Raw genomic sequence first — 20890 nt, forward strand, 5'->3', positions numbered from 1 at the left:
TGTCATCAGAGCGGAGTCTAAGAGTGTGTTTTGGGGATGTTAAACACACACTCACAGTCTGTTGTAGCCTGTGTCAAAATTTTGTCATGTGTGCGTGCACATATTTGAGTGTGTGACTGTGTGAGTGCATGTGTGTATGTGCATGATCTTGTCAACAATCCCACTTTATTTAGCCTTTCCGTCACCCATGGATACTGTGAAATCGGGGCGTCTGAGTGCGGACTCTGGCTGGACCACCCACAGTGGGGGAGTGGTTCACCTGGTCTAGGCCAAACAGGACAGGACAGTGGAGTTCTCAGTCCAGAGGAGGTTCCTGAAGGAGAGGACCCAGGCTGGGAGCTATCAGTTGTCACACAAGTTATTGCCCTGTTGGGTGCTTCGGGGTCAGCCCTGAGCTCAGAATCTTCCCTAGGACACAGAAGCATGGTCCCTGCTCCAGCACCAGCCCGGACAGCTCTCAACAGTAAGCATGTCCTGTGTACAGTAAACAAGTGTGTGCCCAAGGAGGCCACTGAGGGCCACCTTCCTTTCTTATCACAGAAGGCAGATGAGGAGTCCCCAGTGGCATCATGTGGAATTGATGTACCCAACATCCACAGCATCTGGGGTTCTGAAACTGGGCATGAGAGTCTTGACCCAAGCTTAGCTCAGGGCACACAGGTGGGCACTGTCCTCACAGGGATCCTCATGTGGAGGCGGCATGAAATTCAGATGGAGATAGAAAATGGAAGTGGAACCATGTGGAGCCCTGAGATGCGGGGTGTGGGTGGTTTCCACAGCCTAGAAAATAAAGGCAAGGAAACCCTGCTTTGGAGCTTCTAGAAGGGTGACAGCCTCAGGGCTTGTTTATAACCTTGGCCTGTAGAGTAGGAGACTACATCAGGATTGCATCAGCTCACGCACCTGCTGCTATGGTCACTTTTTACAAAGTTACAGGAAAAACATCCCCTTGCATGAAGTTGGAGGAAACCTTGGGGATCAGGGCGTAGAAGGCCCAGGTTCTGGTGCCAGCCCCATGGTGGTCAACCCTGCAAGACCAGAGGTAATTCTAAGTCCCCGTGTCCCCGTGCTTCAGGATGGCTGGGCTGAGTGGCCACTCTGTTAGGATCCTGCCCTCACTCCAGCACATGTGCAGCTTGGGGTCTCGTGTCTTATATCATCAGCGGGCACAGGTGACTATGTGCCCACCTTAAAAAGCCAGACGCAGACCCCCTACCCTCTCTCTGTGTTCTCTCTCTGCTCTCTCTCTGCTCCCTGCTCTCTGCTCTGCTCCCACCATCTTTCTCTCTCTCCAGGCCTGGCTCTCCTCCCTCCTACCCCCTCCTTCTTTCTAATAAAGCTCTTTGTAACTCGGGAAGCTGTAGCCGTGGCCCGTGGCTTTTGCGCTGGTAACCAGCGCCGCCACCAGTGCCGTTTATCATAACCATCACACTCTTGTAAACCCTGGATGCTCTCTGGTCCCTTTCCCCCTGCTCTGCTCAAGTTCAAACTCGAAGGTGCAGTTGAGCCAGGCCCCTAAATCAGGGGACAGACAAGGACTGTCCCTCTCAGCCTCTGGAGGCAGATGACGAGGAGCCCCCAGGCCAAGAGTCCCTGGTCCCTCCCTCTCCTGTCCTCTGGACCCTCTGCTGTCCTGTGCAGGGAATGGGCTGAAATGCTAGGACCTAGTGACAGGGACATACTCCCTGAGCTCCAGGGACATAGCCAGAGCTCTGCTCTCAACACTAGACCTCACCCAGCCATCTGGGCAGCTTCGATCATTATCATCTCTGTTTTACAAAAGAGGAAACTGAGTCACTCATAGGCAGCAGAGAGCCAGGGCTGGGTCCTGGGAAGCTGCTTTCCTCTACCTTTGCACTCTGAGCTTCACGTCTTCTAGCCACGAGGGGGACATTACCTAGCAACATAACCTCATCATCCCCATTTTACAGATGGGAAAACTGAGGTATGGAATGGCGATCATGATGTCGTCATTGGTATTGTCATCAAAGTTTCTCTTCCACTTGGTGCATGAGGATGCTGAGCCTCAGAGGGGTTGATTCAGTGGCCCAAGGTCACACATCCAAGAGATGAAGTTTGAGCCAAGGTATGTGACCCATCTTTGCCTCTTTGCTGTGACACTGGGTGGAGGTGATGGGCACTTAGAGAAGTGCATCTCATTATCTCCCTCTCTGTAACACGGCAACAGACTGAACCAAGTCCAAGGTCATGGTCAGTTGAGGATCGGCATCTCACCCCAAGCATGGTGTCCTCCACAGCTTTTTCCTGGCTGCCTAAGCTTCTACTCACCATGCTCCGCATAAATCTCTGCTATTTTAAATCAGCTGTGTCCTGTTGGGGCATCTGGGAACTCTGTGTGGGTTTTTGATCTGAGCCAAGCATTGTGCTGGGGTTTTGTGAGAACTGACTCACTAAGCGACCCCAGAAGAAGGCACATGCCGCTGTCCCACTTACAGGAGACAAGGCTGAGGTCCAGGGTTCAGACACTGGCCAGCTATTGAGAAGGGTCAGGGCTCTGGGATCCAAGGGGCTCCACCTCCCTCTGCAGGGCCTTATGCTCCACACTCCCCTTTCCTTCACTCTGGGGAGGACTCCGTTCTCACTCCTAGCTGAGTGGGAACAATTGTGTCTGTGTGCAAGCTCCAGGTCCCCAGAAACAAGAACCAGAAAGACAGATGAGCGGATCATCTGTAGGTGTCTCGGGCCACTGTCTCTCCAGCATCAGCCACCCCCAGTTAATCCCACCTCATCCAGGTCACCTGGCCTATGCGCAGGGCTGAGATGGGGTCTCCAGCCTAGTGACACTGAATCCCAGCAGGTGGCCTCCAGCCCTGAAGTTGACCAGAGCTGGGTGGGGCCATGGGCACCCAGATGCTGGACCTGCATGGAGACGCTGCCACCTTCCTTCAAGGCCTCTCCGGCAAGGCCTCACCTGCCTCTGCCCTGTGGTGCACGGCTTTCTGCATATGAGTCATGACACAGCAGCAGGGCCTCAGCTGTGGCTTATTTGATGTTACCCTCTGTAGCCCAGGCTAGCCTTGAACCCGCAGCAATTCTCCTGCCTTAGCTTCCTGAGCAGGTGGAATTAGAGACTGACATCATTATACCTAGCAAATGTGCTCTTTTCCCTTCCTTTCTCTCCTCTTTCTCCTCCCCCCCTCCCCCCCTGTTTCTCTTCATGATTGACATGGAACCCAGGGCCTTTGCACATGCTAGGCAAATGTTCCACCCTTGAGAGCAGGCCCAGCCCTAACGCTGCACTCAATGTCCAGAGAAGGATGTGAAGGCTGGACAGCCACCCGCTGGTTGCTCTGATGGGGCTGAGATCCAAGCCTGGCTATGTCTGATGTCACAGGATGCTGCTGTCCTGAGGCTGGCCTGTGAGCTCCCTCCTCTTTTGGGTACAGCCAGCCAGATGTCACCGACCTAACGTGGTGGGAAGTGAAACATCACGTACAGACGAGTCTTTCCAGGTGTGAGACTCCTGCAGTAGCTTGACTCCATCCATGCAGATTCCTTGCCCTTTGCTCTGACTGCTAAGCAGGGCTTGACTGTGTCAGGGCTGTCACCAGGGCCCCCAACTCTGTCCTGTAACATCTGAGAACAAACCGCTGCTGCAGAGGGTCCTTTGCTCCCCACCCGATGCCCTCTCTGGCATGGAGCCTCATTTTAAGCATCTTATTTTTTTTTTTTGAAGTCCTCACCCACCCATGTCCCAGGGCTGCCGGCTGTCATGCCCAGCTGTGCCTCCTCCACCATCCCACACGCTCCTCATTTGTTCCTTCCAGACACGGTCATTCCTGAGATCCAGGTCACCAAGCTTATTAGAAACGGTGGGCGAAGAAAGTAAGGAGACACTGAGCGGCACATGGTGCCGGCAGTTCCATGGGACATCATCCCTGATCTGTTTTGTGTGTGGTTGAGTGTCCAGGACAAATGGTGATGCACGTAAGGTGAAAAGGAGAGGGAGTCTGTTCTGAATCGAATAGGTGTGTGCGGGCATGTGTATGTGTATATGTGTGCGCAATGTGTGTGCCTGTGTATCATCATCATCATCATCATCATCATCATCATCATTTTTAACTTGTCCCTCAAGACAGGCATCAAAAATATAGAGTCAGGTTGCTGTCTTGCAAAAACCCACACTGGAGGGGGCATGGAGGCCACATTAGGAAAGTGGAGGCCACAGGGAGGCAGCTGGAGAACCCCACTGGCTTCGGACGTCTTGCTGCACCAGCTCATGGAGCTGAGGCCTCCTCCATGAACCGGCAAGGCTAGAACCTGGTGTGCTCAGCCCGGCCCCAGCCCTGCCTTCACTGCTGCACTTTTCTGTCCTCAGGCTCCTGTGTACTTCATGGACACCCATGATGCCTCAGCCTTCAGCTTTGCTGACAGCTACAGGAACCCAAGTCAGGCCAAGTCATTTCTGTGTCACCAACCCCCCCTCCCCACTCCATGGATGGGAGGGAGACACACTTCTTCCTATGGGTTCTTTAAATGCTCATCACCTCCATCTGTAAAAACAGGGTCTTCACATCAAAGGACAGTGGCTGAGACACAGACTTTGGGGTCAGACATATCTGGGCTTAAGCCTCAGCTCTGCTGCGTACTGGCTGTGTGGCCCTGAGCGAGGGAATGAAGCTCTCTGAGCCTTACTGTCCTGTTGGTAAAGTGGAGAAAGCGGATTTTGGTTCCAGGCACCGCCAACCCCCTTCCTCAGGGGCAACGGTGACCACAGTTTCCGAGGGTGTCTCCATCCTGATATACAAGCATCAGGGTGTTCTGCGTCCTCTAAGGCTTCAAGGAGAGGGGGCTTCAGAGCTATTCTGAGTAGGAGGGGAGCTGAGGCCTGTGAGGGCAGATTGTAAAGCACTTCCTGAGTACCTGTACCCCCCTTCTCTTCCATTTCCCAGATGGGAAGACTGGGGCCCACAGGGAGGAAGGGGTCTGTGAGAGCGGCTGCATCTGCTCCAACAGAGCTGGATGGAGCTTCCCCACCTTTACCACCACCACCACCACCACCTCCCCACCCCCTACCCCCTGCTCAGGAACTCTCCCTTTAGCCCACACTCACAGGACCACACTGAGCATGGGAAGGAGTCAGAGCACGATATAGTAGCCAACAGCCGAGCTAGCAACATGGACATTTAGACCTGGGAGCTTCAGGCTAGGGTGCCGTACTGCCCCTGATTCCCAGGTATACTTGGAATCAGGGCTGGAACAGACACATATATCCTCCCTGAAAGCCAGATGACCTCATCACAACCACTGCCCCTCACTGTCCACGTGGCCTTGAGAAGCCCCATCCCATCTCTAACTAACAAGTCCATAGCTCATTGTCTCAGAAGTCACATGCCGCTTGACCCATAGTGATCCAGCCAAGTTCATCAATGCCAGCCTCATCTCCTCTCTCTGGCCACACCTTGGGGCCCTGGAGGAGTTTGGGGGTCAATGATTATTTTTTCCTGGCAGGGTCTAAAATAGTAAACACTATGGACTGTGAAGCTCATATGCTCTCTGCCCCAACTACCAGCCCTGCCTAGCACTGCTCAGGACCCCCACAGAGGGCATACAAATGAGTGGACGTAGCTGTGTGCTAATAAAACTTTATTTACAAGAACAGAACATGAGGCTGATTTACCAGTTCCCTGTTCTAGGTCTTGCTGAGCAGAGTCTGGTTCCTCCTCTGGGGCTGGGCTGAGGAAGGTGTCCTGAGGTGAGGGGACTTTTCCAGACTTAGCCTGGAAAGTCCTGATCCAGGAAGACTGGGTTCCAAGCAGGACAAAGGGTTATCCTCCCAGAGTTGGCTGCCCAGGACAGCTTTGCTCTGTGCCATTTGGCTGTCTGCTCTATACAGGGGAGGGGAGGACTGCCATTTAGTGTGTCATGAAATGTGCCAGGTACTTGCAAAGGGCTGAGCATGTCCTCCATCACAAAAGCTAGCGTGGGCGAGTGGACAGCCCTGCCTCAGGGACCTCAGGTGCCTCCAGAGCCCAGGCCCTTCTGCTTCTCCAGACCATGAGCTCCCTGAGGACAGAGCTGGGAATCTCATCAATGTAATGGCTGTGACCAGCACAGAACATGTCACCCAGAGGAATCCCAGCAAACACCGGCATCAGCGAATACTGACACCAAATAGATGAATATGTGAGTGAATGATGGATAGGTAGATGGATGAGCACATATGTCTATGAATGGACAGACAGGTGGACAGACAGATGGGTGGATGGATGGATGGATAGGTGGACAGCTGCATCTACAGATAGATGCATGGGCTGGTAGGTGGGTAGGGGGATGGGTTGATTGATGGATGGTTGTGAAATTTTCTCCACATTCCTAAAAACACTGGCTTGTTCTCCACCTTGATCCATTCCCCTCAATGTATCCTTTGGGTGAGCTAATTGGAAAAGGTCTCACGAGCTCTGACATCTATTATGTCAGGCTTGCCTTCTGGTGCTGGGAAGGCAATATGATGCCATATTTAAAATGTACTCTCTGACATCAGGTGGCCTCTGTGAATTCCCAGGAAGGCCTTTCTCTGGGCTATGTGGCCCCAGATAAATTAACGTACCTCTCTGAGCGCCACAAAAGATTGTAGCAGAAATTGTCTTGCAGGGCTCCCATGAGTGACAGGTGACACGTGTTTAAAGTATGCGGTGCTATGTATCATCTGCTAGTGTCATGGTGTTGGGCTGATCAGGGAGGGGGGGGGGCTGGGGTGGCCACCATGAGCAGCACACTGTGTGGCTCTCCATAGAGCACCAGGGTCAGACAGGGTCAGGAAGTCAAACCTACTGAGCGGCCACTGTGTCACTCAGCTAGGACCACGGTGATGGCGCGTGTCAAACAAGCCCCCGTGGCTTCTCCAGCTCACCTGTTGGTGACCAGGCTGAACTCCGCACCTCCCTGAGGCTTGCACCAAGGTTGCACCAGGGTTGGGAGGCCGCCGTGGCCCCAGAGGACCCCTGTCAGCCAGGGTCACACTCACAAGGCCACATGGGTTGTCATTCTGACCTCTTTGATGGGCAGTGACAGTCATGGGGGCTGAACCCAACCGTGGGGGTCAAGAGTGCAAACACTGCCTGTCCCTTGAATGAAACAGATAGCAAGAGGAGGTCTCAGGCCAAGGCTATCGATAGGGGCGAAAGGGCCGGAAACACATGTATCCCACAGCCCTGCGTCAGCCTGGCTGGGGAAGGGCCTGTGCCCTTCTCATGGGCATCTATCTCTCTCCTCACTCCACCCTCATACCAGGAGGACCCTGAGCAGGCACCCTTTCAGTCCCCAGGACCAAAGACCCAAATCATGCATCACCCCAGTTCCCACCTTCCAAACATCTGGACCTTCTCTGGGGAGCCATTAATCTCCGGCAATTTCTTTCCTCACTTGATTTGTTTATTTAAGGAAAACAAGTTGCTCCTAATTAGAAGTGCCATGGAGATGCTCGGCACATCGGAGCTGCCTACTTTCAGACGTTCTGCCTGAATGCATACCTGTGCTCCCAGTGGCTGTGGGTGTGTGCAGCAATTGTCCTAGGTGGGGGCTTCTGGCAACAGAGATGTGGGCATGTAGGTGATGAGGAGGCTGGGAATGCACTGTGCTCTGGAGCGCCTGGGACACACATGCCATCCCAGCAAGCTTAGAGGCGGTACAGGTAGACTGGCATTTGCAGGGTGCCCAGCTCAAAGCACACTGAGGAAGTACCACAGCCCTGGCTGGCCTATGCTGTGTTCACCCTGTTTCCCATCACATGGTCACACTTCCATAGCCACCCAGTCACACACACGCGAGGCACATGCAGAAGCCACAGGACCATACACAAGCACACACTGTACCTGTACACAGGTACATACATCCAGCAGCTCACTCACCCACAGGAGATGTGTGTGAAAGCTAGACACTCCAGAGAACACAGGCACACTCTAATGGGCACCGTTGATGACCACACTAGGAAACACACATGCATGAGCATGATACAACTAAGCATGTGATGTCCCATACATGCACACACTCACATGTAAGTCTGATACACACAAGCGTCCATGGCAACACAGAGGCACACACCCATAGAAACACACACATATGTGCAGAGACATGATACTCACAAGCTTTGAAATTCATATGCAGAGGCTTGAAGAGATGTGAAAGCAGAGATGTACACATGCCCAGAGAGGGATGAGCCAGTGTGTCAGGCTGTGCCCCTAGACATGTATAGACAGGCCTGAAACATGCTGAGAGCCACACAGACATGCATGTCCCTAAGTGCACAGCACAAGCTCACCTCACACTCCTCATGCACACTCTCAGGTAGTTGTTCTTTCAGAGGCACACACACACACAGCATGCACATTCATAAACCCACGGGCACACAAACTCATTAGACGTCAAGTTCACCCCGGCTATTCAGAAACATGAGCATACACACACACACAACTCATGACTACATTTGCACATGACTGCACATGGCTTCTGTCACACATGTGCCCCCTGCACCCTAGTCCAGCAGGAGAGCAAACGGTTCATTTCTTAGTGTCCTGAAAGTCAACCATGTCAACTCTACCAGTGCATGGTGGATCCGTCCCTAAGCTGCCCATCTGCACCCACCACGTCAGTCCACACAGGACAAACTCTGCTCCCCCACCCACGGTCTCAGCAAGAACCCGGGGCCATCCCCTGGGAAGCGTCACAACTAGTCAGAAAGAAATGAAACTCTCCGCTGCCCCTCTCCCCGCAGCCTCTGGCTTTGCCCCACCCCCACCGCAGACCCAGAAAGCACACTCCTCCCAGCATGGATTGCTCCTGCCGGGAACAGCAGCCTGCCCTGCCCAGCCCCGAGGCAGACTGGATGCCTGACCCGGAGCAGACAAAACGTCCCTGCCCTGGGTCCCTAGACAGCTGCAAAGTTGAAGCCATGGAGACAGCTTACCTCTATCTCCTGTTGTCATGACGACGCAGCAGCTGGGTGCATCCAGCCCTCCCAGACTGCCCTGGGCTCCCCACTGGGGAGCAGCTGGTCCAGCAGCGGTTTTAAAAGCAAGCAAGAAGGGGCGGGGACTGCAGGTATCCTGGGATTGGAGAGACCTGGGACCCTGACCCCAGCTAAGGATCCTTGGGGTTCTGGAAAAGCCTCCGTGGGGGAACGGTTCCCAGGATCTGTGCACAAGACCTCCAAATGGGCATCCCCATTGCTCCCTTACTTTGCCAGATTGTGATGAGTGCTCCTGGCACCTTCCGAAGTAGGAACTGTAAACTCCTACTTTACAGTGGAGAAGTGGCCGGGGCCACTCAGATCATCTATTTTGAGACCTGGGTTCCTAAACACTAACATGCACCACACACACACACACACACACACACACACACACACACCCTGAGATTTTGAGAAAATCCTACCTGTCACACTGCTCAAGGCCACATTGTGGTCTGAATAGGGATCTCTGAGGATACGTGGCATGTTTTCATTCTTAGAGAAATGGCAGCTGAGCTCAGAGAGGCCTAGAGGTTTGCCCTAAGCCACACAGCAAGTCAAAGGCAGGTTTGAAGCCACCTTCTGAATCAGAGCTGGGTCTTCCCCCCAAGATCTCTGGCACAGACTCTGACACCCCAGAGGAGTGCCTGGGTTTGGGCAGCCTGGGAAAGTGGCTTCTGGCTTCAGATCAGAATCCTAAACTAAGGCAGGACGTCCTTAAAATCTCACCTAACAGCGTAAGAGCTGTCAAAGAACCCCCAACAATGCCGCTCCCCCGAAGGCAGACACCCAGCCCCAGCAGCAGGTTAATCCACAGCCAAGGGATCATTTCCAAACACAGCTCATTGCCAGAAGATTGCCCAGTCTCGATGTCAAGTCTACCAAGGACCAACCAGTATGCCAGTGACACCAGCCCCAGGCAGGAATGGAGGACAGTGATGCCCTCCACCAGAATGTGGACACAGGGCTGGCCTCTTGGAATTGTGCGTTCTCTAGGGAGAAAGGTGTGTGGCCACACTCAGAACAGTGATCTGGTTTGGGACAGCCTCAGGGACCTGAAGTGGGCAGTCACGGGCTGGCCAGGAGGTTACCAGCAGCCTGGTCACCGGTCCCCTCTTAACGTCTCATTAAGGAGTGTTCGCAGCTCTCTCTATTCGATTTCTTTTCTCTTTCTTTCTCCCCCTAAAGGAGCAGCCCCTCTGGAGCCTCATGGAGTGGGGTGTGCCCCTTGGGGGGCCTCAGGAGGAGTCGAGGGGCTTCTGGGAGGGCACTTGGGCCTGGTGCGGTTTGGATAGGGACAAGTGACTCTCTCCCTTCACACGCCCCTCAGGACCCACAGAAGCCAATCTGCAAAGTGGGCTTCGCAGAGCCCTCGCAGCGGGGCCCTGGCTGCCGCTTGGTTCCCCAGTGCGGGCGCCACCCCAAGGCCGGCTCCTAGGTACCGCTTGCCCCTTCTCCCCAGGCTGGGAGCTGGCCCGGCAGCGGGGTGCGCGAGTCTGATCCAAGGCCCCCCGCTGCACCAGCAGCCCCTGGCCCCAGAGATGTCCCCAAGCGCGTCCGCGGCCAGAGGAAAGTTTGTCATCTCCCCGGAGCCGCCTGTCACCTCTCCGCAGCGCGGGGCTCGCTGGGGACCAGCGGCCGCTGCTTACCTGGGGATGCGCCGAGGTCTCCGCGCCCAGCGGGGCGCAGCGCGGAGCAAGGAGCATGGATCGCAGAGCACGGAGCACCGAGCGCGGCGGAGCCGGGGCCGGGGTTGAGGGAGGCTGAGGCCGGGGCATGAGGCTGAGGCTACACGGGCGCCCGCACTCCCGGCCCTGCTGGAGCAGTCTGCAGCCCGAGCTCCCGCGCCCGCCGCCTCCCCGCAGCCCGGCCCGGCCGCCCGCGCTTAACTCCTTGCGTCCCGGCCTCCCGCCGCGCCCGCCGCAGGCCTGGGCTCCAGGTTGAGCATTGCGCTGAGCCCCGCTCCCGGGCTGCGGACTAACGCACCGAGACGGCAAAGGGCCGGGGCCTGGCGGGAGCGTGCTGCGCGCTGGCCGCCGCTGCTCAGAGCCCTGGCAGGGTGCCCGCCCGGCAGGCAGCTCAAAGAAATCCAACAAAGGGCAGTTTTGTTGATGGGTGTTCAGCGTGTTGTTTTAACGGGCCCCGAGTTCCAGCTGTGTGGCCTCTGGGCTATCTGACTCCCTCTCTGAGCTTGTGTGACCCTGGGTCAATGGGCCAACTCCTGGATGACTCCCGCTGAGGTCCCTGAGGGGGTTCAGGGACATGAGACAAGAGTGGACTTCAGGGATGTCGTCAGCTGGATTTGCAGCTCTAGCCTGGCTCCAGGTTAAGTCCAAGGGTGACTAGAAAAATCTAGGTGTGAATGTGTTTTATTTTATTTTATTTTGTTCATTTACTTATTTTGTTTTTTTGTGACAGGGTTCTCTATGTGGCCCTGGCTGCCCTGGAACTCATGATGTAGAGCAACCTGGTCTTGAACTCATAGACATCCACCTGCTGCTCTGCTTCACGAGTGCAGGGATTAAAGATGTGAGCCACCAGACCTGGCTTAGGTGTAATAAATTTTTCAAATTTTCGTGTGTGTGTGTGTGTGTGTGTGTGTGTGTGTGTGTGTGAGTGTGTGTGTGTGTGTGTGTGTGTGTGTGTGTGTGTGTGTGCAGCCCCACATGTATGAACTTGTGTGACATGGTACCTGCGTGAGGTAAGAGGACAACCTGGGGTGTCAGTCTTCAGCTTCTACTCATGGTCCTAGGATATTCCCATCCTCCACCTCGCACCTTGGCATGGCCACTGGGTTAGAGGTGTAAGCTATTGCTTACGTGGGTTCTGGGGAATTGAACTCAGGCCCTCACGCTTACACAGCAAACGCTTTACCCATGGAGCTACCTCCCCAGCCTAAGACCCGGTTTTGTGTTTTTGAGTGCCAATTGTGAAGCTCAACAGAACTGGGTTCCAGTGCTCCTGCTTAGCTGTTTTCTGGCTGTGTGGCCCCGACTAAGTTGCCTCAGTTTCCCTATCTGGACAGGAGCAGCTCAGACCTATTAGACTGGCAATGTGAAGATTACAGGGTGCCAGCGCACGGCACACCGGGGACACAGGCCTGCGATACTGCAGGTCATCTTGGAAGAAAGAGATGCCGGGCATGGCCGAGGGAGCGAGTTTGAGCCTCGTGGAGAGCTGCGTGTAAAAAGCGAGATGCCAACTGACATCTGTAACACGAATGTGAAACCTGACAGCCTCCCCCCTCATTATTGCCGGGAATACAGAGTCTTGGGCACTTCCCATTTGTCATTTGCTAATTTTTACCATCTAGCCGCTCTGAGAAAACACCTGACAAAGGCATTCAAGGGGCAAGAGTCTATGCTGGCTGCTGGACTAAGAGCGCAGTCCATCAAGGAAGCAGGGTGACAGAGTCACAGCCGGGGAGCGGAAAGGCCAATGCAAGTGCGCAGTGTCTTATTTCTGTCTGAGACTCTAGACTGTGGGATGGTACCAACCACATTCAGGGTAGGTTTCTTCTCACACAGTGAGCTGCTAGTTTTCTGTCCACTTGACACAGCAGAGTCATCAGAGAGGAGGGAGCCTCAGTTGAGAAAATGTCTCCATGAGAGCCAGCTATCAGACATTTTCTTAATTAGTGATTGATGCGGGAGGGCTGGTGGTCCTGGGTTCTATAAGAAAGCAGACTGAGCAAGCCATGAGGAGCAAGCCAGTGAGCAGCACCCCTCCATGGCCTCTGCATCAGCTCCTGCCTCCAGGTTCCTGCCCTGCTTGAGTTCCTGCCCTGACTTTTTAAGTGATGGACTACAATGTGGACACGTAAGTCAAATAAACCCTTTCCTCCTCAAGTTGCTTTCGGTCATGGTGTCTCATCACAGCAACAGTAACCCTGACTAGGACACTCGGTTAAAATGCTTGGAAAGTACCCTCCCAGACACAGCTGGGTGTGCATCCGAGGTGACTCCCAAGTCCAAGCAGGGCCTAACTCCAGAGTTAGCTGGGTGCCTCGGGGAAAGTTGCTTAACCTCTCGGGCTGGGTCTCCGGGCAACCAGGACTCCCACAAGAGCGGCTTAGTCCCCTCGCTGGTCCTCACATGTAAGAGAAGACTGGCCATGCAGAATGAGCAGTGGCTGTGGGGTTGGCAGACCACAGACCCGGGAGGGAGTGGAGCCCGGTTTTCCGAACCCCGTTGCTGAGGGTGGGCTGTGCTCTAGGCTCATCCCAGCTGTGACCTGAGTGAGCGGCTTCTGAGTGGAGCCTGGTCCTCTCCACAGGCTTCTGCGAGAGCTCAGGGTTTGCTGCTTCAGGCCGGAGTCTGCTGCCGCCGCATGAGTAAAAACCCAAGCAAGACAGCGGCCTCTGAAGCGGATGAGAAAGATCAAATGGTGATGTCAGAGAGTTTCTCAGTGCAAGACCAGACAACACCTCCGAGCTACGTTCACAGAACGAGTCACCGCTCATACGTCACTGTCACTCGAAGCACGGCCTCTAAAAATAGAATTTGCTCTAATTTTGGGTGTAGCTGAGGCGAAAGGAAAGAATGTGTGAGAGCGGAGAGGGCCGTGTCCAGTGGTGAGTAGTTCCCTTTGATGGCATTGTTCTAGTGTAAGGAGGAAACTTGCCTTCAGACTATCCTGGTGCTGGAGGACTGTGGAGTTAGCTACAACCAGGACAAAGCTCGGGCCCTGCCACCTGCCAGCTGGGCAGCCTTGGGGAAACCAATTAACCTCTCTGGGCTTCCATCTTCTAAAAATAGAGATAATAGTTCCCAGCCCATGAGGGTTGCGTGCAGATTGAGTGGCATCTGTGAGCAGTTTGCTGCGCTGCTGACGGTACGTGCATTAGGCACACTGTGTGACCTGTGATCAGAGTGATGTTGGGTGGCAGTTGACAGCCCAGGCGAGTGATGGAACTGCTCTGGAATGCGAGCACATTCGGAGATCCCAGCGAGATGTTTCTGTTCTGATGATTTTCAGGTTCAGAGCAAGCGGTGTGTACATGACATTGTTGTGTATGAAAAAGAGACGATGGTGTTGGTGTGGTGGGCATCTGTGACCCTGGTGCTATCATCCCAGAGGCTGAGGCAGGAGGATGGAGAGTTTGAGGCTAGCCTGGGCAACACAACAAATTCAAACCGAGAGTATACCCCACAGCACTGGTCAGGGATGTTTTGTTTTGTTTGATTGAATGTAAAGATCTTGTTGTATGTGTGTGATGTGTGTGGAGAGCACACCAGCCTTGTGTGCCCTCTCAGGTTCATGGGGTGGAGGACAACCTCAGTCAGGCCTCGCCTCCCGCCTTGTTTGAGACATGGTCTCTGGTTTGCTGCTGTTGTAGTCCGGGCTAGCTGGCCAATGAGTACCTGGGGATTTCTCACTGTAGGAGTGCTGGATCACAGGCAGGAGCTTCAGAGCTGGCCTTTATCCCAGTTCTAGGGATTAGAACATGGGCTCTGGGGCTCAGTAAGTGTGCTATCTACTGAGCTATCTCCTCGACTCTATTTAATTAGCTTTTTTTTTTTTTGTTGTTACTAAGTCCAGTCTAACCCTGAACTTGCAATCCTTCTGCCTCCCCGGTGCTAGGAGTCACTACACCTGGCCTTGGCTTCAGGAGAGTTAATGTGCCCAAAGCATATTTAAACCACCATGAAAGAGATTATGGGACATCTCTCGTTTAGCTTGGTGGCGGCTATCCCAGGCTAGCCTTAAGCTAGATATGTAGCTGACAGTGACCTTGAAGGTCTGACCACCCCCACCCCTTCACCTCTTGAGTTCTGGAATCACAAGAATGCCTCAGGGTGCTGGAAATCAAATCCAGAATCTTGTCTGTGTAGTGCAGTGCTCAGTAAGCTCTGCATCGACTGAGCCGCACCCCACCTCCAGAGTCATCCTTTTCTATTTTCTATTCCTAGCTGACCCCACATCTGACGCTAATATGGACTGGATGTGGAATATCTCCCATTCTCTCACCTGTTTGAACACGTGGTCTCCGGCAGCCCGGACCTTCAGGGGAGGCACAGCTGCTGGAGGACATGGGTTGTTGAGGGGCTTGAGGCCTTACTTCCTGTCTGGTCTCCTTGCTTCCTGGCTCTGGATGCGATGTAACCTGTGGCTCCTGCCCCTGCTGACTTGCCTTTTCCCACAATGATGGTCAGTCTCCCTCTAACCTGTAAGGCAAAATAAACCCTCCCCAGGCGGCGTCTCGGGTGTCTAGACAGCAGCAAGAAAAATAATATTCAACACGCATGGTTATGTCTTCAAACACGAACGCAGCAGGATATACTGTAGCTACACAGCACTGTCTTCCTCTGATGGAATAGCATACAGCCGTGATAATGGATGAACTGTGGCTGTCAGGAGCACACAGGTGAATGTCATATAATCTCAAACAGAAGGAGGCAGACCCTCCACAGTTCCTGTGTCTGCAGCCGTTTCTACATAGAGTCCAGAAGCTCTAGAATTGGGGCAGGGTAGGCGGCTGTTAGCTGCTGGTGGGTAATGCAGCAGCTTGATGGCTGTGACCCAGGGGCTGGCTGATTTTGTTCTTCAAGAAAGGCCTAGACCTGTACTCCTACTGACTTCATTAAAAATGGTTTATAAGTGTGGAAAAAAAAAAAAAACCCGGCAAGTTCTGGTATTGCAACCTTGACTGGTTACAGAGGTTTAATCACCGCCGTGGATGGGCCGACTGGTAGAGAGGCCTCATGGAGGGCTAAATGACCCCCCTCTCCTGGCACTGGCCCCGAACTCGCCCACTGCAGGCTTGTTTCCAGCTACCTGAGAGGGGAATTGTGTTTGGGGAACCAGGGCAGGTGGGGACGAGGGTCAGAGCTGGGACATGTGATCCAGAGAGAAGGGTTAGCCGCCCAAATTATCTGATTTGGCAGATTCCTGGGATCAAATGGCCCAGATAATGGCACCGGCCATCGTGACACCACACACCATAGCCAGAATATCTGTAAGAGAGACCTTTTGGCTAGGGCCACACTGTGGGTAAGAAGAACAAGGCCAGGGCCCCGGGGTCTGATTTCTGCAGGAGGATCCTGGGAGTCTGTGAGAGCACAGAACAGCAGGGTTTTCTTGGTCCAGAGCTCCGCCAGTCCCACCCTCCCGCTTTGCACTGATACTTTATGCTCCAGCAAGGGGCACACCCAGCTCACTGCTCAGAACCACAAGCTGGCCTCTGCCCATTTAATCCCATCACTCCACAGCTCTAGGAAAGCAGGGTCAGGGAAGGGAATGGGAAACTGAGGCCCACGACGATGCTCAAATGAGTTGTTTTCAGGAAGTCACATCATTTGGTTTTGAACTGGTTTCCACGCCATAGTACCCTCTGCCTCCAGAAGGGGCTTTTCCGTTTCCCACCCAGGCTCCTCCCTCATCAGGCCCGCTGCAAGCCTGACTCCAGCAGCCCAGGAGGTGTCTACAGAAGCCAAAGGGAGAGGAAGCCAGAGACAGCAAGGAAGGACTTCAGATCTGGTCAGATATCTAGGAGAGGAGAGGAGGGATGAGGGTCAGGAAGAAGGAACAAAGGAGGAAAAGGAGGAAGTGAGGCAGGGAAAATAAAAAGAGAGCAGAGGGCTCTGAGAAGGACTCCAGTGCCAAAGGACAGGGCTGCAGGGCAGACTGCCCAGTGGGCAGAGCCTTGGTCAGGGTGTTGGCTCGCAGTATCAGCCCCCTGCATCACCAGAGCAGGCAGTTTCCAGAGGTTAAGTGCAGTATCAGTTTGTTCAGGATGCTGGGTGGGAGGGGTTGTGGGGAGCGTCACTTGGGTACCTGTTGAGCTTATCCTGTGTGACTGTTTTCTCCACCGGTCTCTAAACTGCACCAGGGAGGGGACACCTTGTCCCCAGAGAAGTCTGGCTTATAGTAGGTGCTCAGGTAGCTAATGCTGCTGACCAACCTGCGTCTGTTGATGGACACATGTTTCCTGAAGGTGTCCATCCATCCTAGGTGGTGTATTTTAATGCTACAAATGTGGTTCAGATCTCAGATCCAGGTTCAAGTTTTAGACTCAGGTCTAATTCACTATATGGTCTGAGGAAAGTGGCCTTGCACTCTGGACTCAGTTTACCCACGGAGAAAGGGGACAGCCATGTCTGCTGTAAATGAGGCCGGTTATAGCCGCTGTGAAGCATCCACATACCCCTTACAGAGAGCAGAGAGGGACAGCCTCAGAGACTGTTCTGTTGCAGCCTGCCCTGGAAGGCAGGTCCACCACTGTTCTTCCTAGCTAATGTTCTCCAGAGGATTTCCACATTGTTAGGGACCCAAACTGCAGCCACATCCATGTATGTGACCATGTGGCCCTCAGATCTGTTAATTTAATTGTACCTTGCACATAGAGATAACTGGAGGCCCCAAGGAGGAAGTGATTTCCCCAAAGCCACAGAACATGAAGATATCAGGCCTGGGATGCCCTGATTCTTCATGGAGACTTTCCACAGGGCCTTGTGGCTGATGGGCCAGGCTAACAGGTCAACCCCAGCACCTTAACGAGGTCCACATTGTCTCCAGAGAGACACCGGGCTGACGACCTTTTGGCATCTTCCAATTTGAACACACCAGTCTCTCAGGAGGAAAGAGAACCATGGGCAATAGGTTACAGGGTTTTCTCGGCCGAGTCAGTGTGGCCAGTTACAAGAGCTTCTGCTGTCTCTCCTGTTCACACTGGTCACCCCTTCCCCGTGTAAATGCACGTGGGAACCACTGCCGGTTAACCGAGGCCATATTTGCTCCGTTCTAGCTCCATGGAAGTCTGATGTCTACCAGTCAGGAGATGTCTCGTCTGCTTTGCCTTGCAACATTACAGCTGTTGGGCAAGGCACACGTTCCCATCCCCTTTCCAGATGGGGAAACTGAGGCTCCAGGAAAGTTGCGTTGCCTGCCTGATGTCAGTCACAGGGCTGGAACTTGAACTGGAAGGGCTTGAGATGTCCTCCATCTTTGAAGAAAACAGTTGGGATCACATCTTGTCCCTGTTGGAGCTCCCCACCCCCCATGCCTTTGGGCACCCACTGCTGAGAGCACAGACGCTTCCCCAGTTCCAGGGACTTCTGTGTCTGACCTCACGTCTCCTTCCCACTCCGCTTCTGCCACGCCCCTCCCGCCCGGAACCCCTTTGTCCTCCTTCCACCTCCTTACCCAGCATGCACCTGCTCAGCTCGCCCTCCGGATGCTACCCTGAATTGGGATGCTTCCTTTCTTGCAATTCTACTTTCCCAATAACATAAGCGATAAGGAGAACCCAGGGTGTCCAGCCGAATCGCCTTCCCCACCGGGCAGCCAATAGCCATTGCAGAATCTCAACACAAAGTTACCATTGGGCCAGAGCGAAACCCAGAGTCTCAGCCCTGAGTGTTATGTAACACCATGCCCTCGAGCCCTGTTGGGCCAGCCTTAGGACTTCTTAGCACCGTCCGGAAATTGTTCAGTCAGTTGGGGAACTCCTCTTGGTGGGAAGCAGGTATATTCTGATGATCCTGGCCTCTAGGTTTGAAGGTTCCAAGGGGCCCGTGATGCCCCCCCCCCCCCCCCCCCGCAGTTGGATCAAAAGAGCCAATTGGCAGGTGTCTGGCAGGTTCAAGGTCGGGGTAGAATTTGGTGGCTTACAGCCACAGAGTTCTCTAGTGACTGAAGTCCTTCTCCAATTATATCGCATCGCTGCGTCATCTACTTGTTTACTGAGGCTCCAGTGTGGACCAGGCTCTCTGCTGAGCCATGAGGACACGGTTAAGAGCTATGCTTATGACCCTTTGCCTGCACGGAGCCCTCGGACTGGAGCTGGGCTGTCTGGTACAGTAGCCACTAGGCACACACGGCTATTTAAAATAAAATTAAGTGGCGTTTAAAACCTGAAGCAAGAAAAATCATTCTATTAGAAATAGGCAAGGCATTTTGAAAAAGAGGTGCACACAACCAATTTGTATGAGAAGGCGCAGGTACCATCAATCAGCAGGGGGTGAAAGTAGATACCACAGTTCCCTCTCTCTCTCTCTCTCTCTCACTCTCACACACACACACACACACACACACACACACACACACGCGCGCGCGCATGTGCGCGCGTGGGATGGGTGTTATCAAAAGCAAATGGAGAGTGTCTGAAGGGCAGGGAACCTCGGAGAGAATGTGAAATGGAGTGGCCATTATGGAATATGGAACACAGAGCCGCACCCAGCAACCACACTTCCATGGATATATTCCTGGAAACTCAGTCAGTCTCTTGCAGGGATATTGCACTTCCACATCATCACAGCATCGGTCAGGAGAACCAGGGTGTAGACTCAACCTAAGTGTCCACCAACGGGGAGCAAATAAAGAAGATGAGACAGACACACGCAGTGAAATGTTGCTCAGTTGTCAGAAAGGAGGAAACCTGTGGTCCGCACCGACACTGATGAGCCTGGAGGATGATACATGAGGTGAGCCAGGCACAGGATGTCATGAGGTAAAGCGAGAAATCCACGGAGTCTGCTTAAAGGGCAAAGGGGCTCATCAAGAAAGGGAAACTCACAAGACAGAACAGGGGAATTGTCGCAGGGTCCTGGAAAGGTGAGGCACGGTCCCACACTGTTCTTCTGCCTGAGACTGTCCGGCATCCCAGTCCCACCAGGGAGAGCAAAGAATGTGGCCTACTTCAGTCTCGGGTCCTAAGGGTAGCCCCGAGCCACACCCTGAGAGCAGGTCCTTCAAGGTCATAGGTAGGTGGGACAGTTACCTGCTACACCTTCAAGGTCATAGATAGAACAGATATCCACTACATGTCCTCTTGTGTCTAAATAAGAAGGTTCTAATCTAATACAAAACTATATACAATAGGGATGGTTATCAAGTATTGTCCAGGAGAGGTGAAAGGTAATAAGATAAACAAAAATAGAAATACAACCAGCAAGAGAACAACATCAAACAAGAGTCCTATACTGAAATCCAGAAATGTCCAGAACATAGGTAAATGGCATGTTATAGAGATTATTCCAATAGCTGTTCTATCTTAAAGAATCTAACTTTATTATCTGAAATGTTAGCTAGGATATGAGAGGATTATAACTGTAACTATCTAGTCTTCAACCCCACCAAAGACCTGAAAAGAATAATAATATTAACTGATAAAACAGGAAGTGTAAATAAACAATATCCGAAAAACTACAAGTCTAGACAGAGACAGCTGGCAGCCTGGACAGTCACCTAAAGTGTCTCAGCACCATTGAGGCATCCATTGTGTCTGGAGGCCTAGAATATCTGACAGACCATTTTCAGAAGCAGGAATTTTGAAAGACCATCTTACCCTGTCTTGGCAAGGTTCAGTAGTCACTTTTCCTTGTGTCCTGCTTATCTGGAAAGGACAACATTCATACTGTCAGCAGTCAAGGCAAGGGCAGTTCTTTGCCCAGCAGGCCACTTTGTGCCAAGAAGACAAACTTCCAAACAGAAATGTCTTAGAAGCCCAACATTTTCTCAGGATCAGATCGGAGCTGCCAGGAGCAATTGTGTCTCATGTCAGCAGAATTCTAAGTTATCAAAACATTCAAATTCCATATTCTCTAGGTCTATGAAGTGTTTGAAGATTACCTATCCATCTGACATGTTTCTGTAAATCTGGATAACCTGACTAACACAACTATAGAAATAACAAGCATGGGTGACTATAGTTCTGTAAGTCTTCTCTGCCTACATAACCTAAGGACTAAGACTTCCCATTAACAAGGTAAACAATCTGTAAACAGATGTACAGTATAAGGACAATGACCTCAAAATTGTGACAATACACAAAACATCTTAAATGGAGGTAGAAATGAATAGTGCAATATGATAACAATATCCTTAATATGTATCAATATACAAAATATCCTAAACAGAGGTAGAACATATATACAGTATGGTGAATAATTTTACATTTGTATCAATATACAAAATATTTCA

The 20890-nt window shown here is 52.8% G+C and overlaps 1 protein-coding gene across 2 annotated transcripts in view; it reads right to left on the minus strand.

The window, feature by feature from the left end:
- Wscd2 (WSC domain containing 2) overlaps positions 1-10991 on the minus strand; it is a 94612-nt gene extending 83621 nt beyond the window's left edge. For both annotated transcript variants that reach the window (XM_036172087.1, XM_036172088.1), the window contains exon 1: positions 10618-10991. The gene's annotated coding sequence lies outside the window, so the exon portion shown is untranslated. The remainder of the gene's footprint in view (positions 1-10617) is intronic.
- Positions 10992-20890: the final 9899 nt, after the last annotated feature.

Source organism: Onychomys torridus, chromosome 22 (genome assembly GCF_903995425.1).
Source record: "Onychomys torridus chromosome 22, mOncTor1.1, whole genome shotgun sequence".
NCBI classification, from domain to species: domain Eukaryota; kingdom Metazoa; phylum Chordata; class Mammalia; order Rodentia; family Cricetidae; genus Onychomys; species Onychomys torridus.